Source organism: Aplysia californica, unplaced genomic scaffold, assembly GCF_000002075.1.
Source record: "Aplysia californica isolate F4 #8 unplaced genomic scaffold, AplCal3.0 scaffold00378, whole genome shotgun sequence".
In the NCBI taxonomy this organism is placed as follows: domain Eukaryota; kingdom Metazoa; phylum Mollusca; class Gastropoda; order Aplysiida; family Aplysiidae; genus Aplysia; species Aplysia californica.
In genome coordinates, this window is record NW_004797648.1 from 248,727 (window position 1) to 253,292 (window position 4,566).

The 4,566-nt window shown below is 39.9% G+C and overlaps 1 protein-coding gene across 1 annotated transcript in view; it reads right to left on the reverse strand.

Annotated features, from left to right (window-relative positions):
- Positions 1-1,105, reverse strand: part of LOC101852710 — a gene marked incomplete at its 5' end in the record, with an annotated part of 26,204 nt that extends 25,099 nt beyond the window's left edge. Inside the window, 1 exon segment of the mRNA XM_005103536.3 lies at positions 1,045-1,105.
- Positions 1,106-4,566: the final 3,461 nt, after the last annotated feature.

The following is a 4,566-nucleotide window of genomic DNA, read 5'->3' on the forward strand; positions in this document are numbered from 1 at the left end:
CTTGCATCCTTTTGTAATCGAATAATTTAAATAATGATAGATGACATCTCTCAGCGTTTTGTTTGTTTGTTCGTTTGTTTATGTGTGTGTGTGTGTGTGTGTGTGTGTGTGTGTGTGTGTGTATGTGTGTGTGTGTGTGTGTGTGTGTGTGTGCGTTTAAGCCGAAGAACAATTTTAGTTTATCCTTGCTTACCACAAGTAGGTGGGATTAGGATCTCAAGCAGGATACTACCATTCGTGCTCTTATTTGCATTTAAAGAGATGGAGGTGTCAGTGGAAAGTTAGCGAAAAAATTGCTGCCACAGTTTGAGGATTTCCAAAGCCGAAGTGTTCTTGAAAACGGCAAATTTACCGTTCTGTGCCTTTGATCAACTTGTTTTTCTATACACACCACATAGGGGTGTGCCTTTAAAAGGCAATAAAAGAGTAGTTTTACAGTGATTGCATCATGCATTATTTTATTATAACACAAAGAGGGCGAAAAGCTGTTAGTGTTAACTGTACATGTGATAGGTCGTTCAAACATATTCATGCTTCCCTGCGCATCGAGCGAGCATTCGATTACACTTTTACCACCTCATTTAGCAATAATCGACACCAACAGAAACAAGTTCGTGATCAGTTTCCCCTATCGGTGACCTATTTTTGTTCTGAAGCTACTGCTTTCTGGTGACCCCACCCCCCACCCCCAAAATAAAACCCTCGAAAAAACAAAACAAAAAACAAAAAACAAAAGCGCGACCTACAATGTCCTTGTCTAGACTGTTGTGTCAGACTTATTTGGTTTTTTTTTGGTGGGGCAGCGTCTGTCATAGTGTCAACGAGCCAGCCTAAGAGACTTGGACACATCCTGTTGAATTTTTCCTTTTTAAATGTTTGTTTTTTACGCCCCCCATCGGCACAATTTAGGTAATTTAAGAGGCGGGCTTCGAACCTTGCCTTTCAAGGCCAACCCCCCCCCCCACCTAGTGGGATACAACATTACAGCACAAAAACCGAGATTCTCGATGATAAATTTTTTAAATCCCCACCCAGGAATCGAACCTGGGTCTCCTGTGTGCAACAGTAAATCGCCTGACCGCCACACCACAGATGCCTGTACATCCTGTTGAGGGAAGAAAAATAATATTTAAAAACTACAAAACCAAAAACCCATTAAAAAAATAAATTAAGTCACTATCAGCATCACCTCCACCTTCTTATTATCGTTTCCGCCTTAACATGCGGTTCCATTGACTGGCAAAGAAACAAGTTACATTTAGAATGGTATTCTTTGTACAAGATTTTAAAATATGTACCAGAAACAAATCTTGACAGGTTAAAGTGTCGTAAAGCCCTGACAATTGGCAGCAAGATTCATTTTTAGACCCCCCCCCCCAGGAGATTGTAAAGCAGAGACAGCCAAAGAAGCAAGAAATTTATAAATCATTTGGCATACAACTCCTTACGCCATTACTTCAGGAAGAAAAGAATCTACCGACCTGTTTCACCGCAGCTCTGCATTTTGCTCTTTGAAGAACACCAATAAATGTGCAATACATGTATTCCTTTTGTACTGTCAGGCTACCGGACCCGTAATCGCGAGATAGTACATTTGTGAGGGATCGTGGTGAAATCAGGCGCTCGTCAAATTAATGAAATCCGAGAAATCTGCATTTTTCGCCAGTTTGGAAATTTATTTGTCAAATTTTTGTTTTTTTGTCCTTTAAAAAACACTTTCATTTATGGATTTTATGTAAAAACGTTGATTAAAGGCACAAAAAATGCAACTTTGCAGTTTCCAAGGACTCTTAGGAAAGTCATGATGCTTTGGAGGCCTCGCGCTAATTTTACTTCTGAAACTAGGCAACCCCACCTCCTTCAATCGCAAATATCTCGATTTCTGTTCCAGATAAATGGATAATTATGTTATTGAAAGCAAGGCAAATGAACAAGCTTTAATATGGATGACACAAATAACTCCATATGCCCAAAAATTGACGAGCACCTGATCCCACTTCGTCGTGACACATTTGTACTTCGTGTGCCCATATTTTGCTTGCATAGGACGCAGCGTGCTTGATGTGGGGGTTTAGGAATATGTCTAGTCAGTATGCTGGTGAAATTTGACGTGTCCATACTTCTTTGACTGCACACTCTGAGGCTTTTGCGCTTGAAGGCTGTTTGTCTGAGAAATTGTGTTTCATGAATTGCCAGAAATTTTCAGTAGGATTGAGGTTAGGGCTATTTACAAGCTTCTTCAAGGTCGTGACCGTGATCCGTTAAAGGTATTTTTGCACAGATTTTTACCCTCTCGCACGGAGTGCTATTGGAGGCGAAAATTTTGCCCCTGTGATCATGCATGTGTATTTCCATTTTCTCCTTCAACAATTCCAAGTACTTTTGGCCATTCATAGTCGTCTATGGATAAAATGAAATGTATTCCTGCAGTTTCAGACTTTCAAATTACGTTCCTGATCATCGAACTTGGTGAACATTTAATTGTCTGTGTGGTGTAGATTTCATCATATCTATTCCTTGATGTCTTCCTGACACGATGCTGCCCAATTACAAACAGCTGTATTATATGGCCGATTCGTCTGAAAACATCACTTTGCTCCAATGTTCTGCAGTCCAGTGCTCATAATTTCTGGCAGGTGCCAGCCGCTTCGTTTTCATATCCAAGGCCAGTCTTGGTTTACAGACTAGTTTATAAAGTTTGAACCCGGATTTATCAATCAATCGACGGGAAGTATAACATTAACAAAAGCATCCCATTTAGGATAAAATCTCATGCTGTGAGTGAACTGAGCTGCTGTTAGCCATTATTTTGGGCTCTTTGAAAGTCAGAAAGTGTGATTTTTCCCAGTATTTTAAGTGCATTTACTGATATAGAAAAATGCTTCCAAAAAGATTCATAGCCTTCAAAGTACCGACTGAATGCACTGGGAACATTCAAACTTTACGTGTCACGCAGTAGGGCAGAAATAGTGGAAGGAATTACTAAATAGTTTTGGAAGATAATGCAAAATGTAGCAACAACAGTAAAATTGCCTGTTGTTCCTAAGTGGTCTTAAACCTCTGGTCACAACTGTTGCATTCGGTTTTGTTTCTATTTAGTTCAGTTTAAAAAAATAATGTTTGCTTCAATTTCTATTCTTTAATTAACTGTTTCCTGTGTCTGTGCCAACTTATGACAATTTGGACCGACAGCACCAACTACTGACGACCGTCGGCTTGACGTTGGTAAGGGAAGTTTTTTCAAAATCTCGACAACCTCTGATGGTACTTAAAAAGATAAACAGAAGTAAAATGTAAGAGCTATGAGTGGTCAGAAAGGTGAAACGACACGTGAGGAAAGTGAGTGTCCATTCGAGGCAGTGGAGGGAATGGTTGTGAAATTTCTTTCCGGAGAAAAGATAAGGATGTGACATGTTTAAAACTACTTTTTTCTTGTTATACCATTATTATATTATTTCCCGTATTAGAAAAAAAAAATCTATACAAGAACAACGATAGCTCAGTCGGTTTCATGCCTCTCTACTGTGCGGGTGACCTAATTAACTCTTTGAGTACGCGATGTTTTGGGGCACCATAAAAATGAAGCGCGACTTTATTATTCCTACAGATTTTTCATGACTGTTTTCTTAATCTGAAACTTTAGTTTTAGTAAGAGTTTTACGTCACGTGCAACACAACAAGGTCATATAAGTGTCGGAGATCAGAGAGTAACAAACACAAAAAAGGAGGAGGAGTGGTAAGGACAATAGATGTTTGATAGAAAAGAAGGAACAGGCCACACCAGAGCACCCGCCAACTACCCACATCTGAAACTTTAAAAAGGCAGGCAACACCATGCAAGCATATCATTTAATGTATTGTGCAAATCCCTGTGTCTGGTTTTGGGTATGATGGTTTGAAATGTGCAACAACATTGCGTTTAGTCTGCTGAGCTGTTAGTCGGATATATGTGCTAGCTACCACGTCATAGTTAACCAGCGTTTGTGATGTATCGGTTAGGCACTTCGCTGTCTCATAAGGGACACGGCCCGCATTCTATCCTCAAAACAGGAGACTTTTTATCCAATATCGCTGTATTTTTCTCTGGGACGTTGTATCCCTCTCAGCACGGGTTTGCCCTCGCATTCAGGCTTGAAATCCAACCCCCAAATGATCTAAATTATATCGACGGGGGCGTATAAAACATGTTCATTCATAAAAAGCACTTTTGACTAGATCTAGATTAGAATTAATATCCTTTTGTTCTTGGATATGGGGGAAAGTTTATATGGCTTAGCTTGGTATTGCTCTAAATGGACATTGAATCGGAGGTCCTGCCTCTTAGATAGCCCTGTAGTGATTAATAAGGTGTACTGAAGAAACGAACGGGACAATGCATACCATTCCATATGTGTCACGATTCTGTGGAATCAGGCACTCGTCAGTTTTTGGGCAGGTTGAGCTTTTGGTACCATCTTAAAGCTTCTTAATTTTGTGTATTATATCTTTCAATGAAAGAAGTACCCATCTATCTTGCATAGAAGTTGCGAAATTTGCGATTGAAGGAGGTGGGGGTTGCCTGGTTTC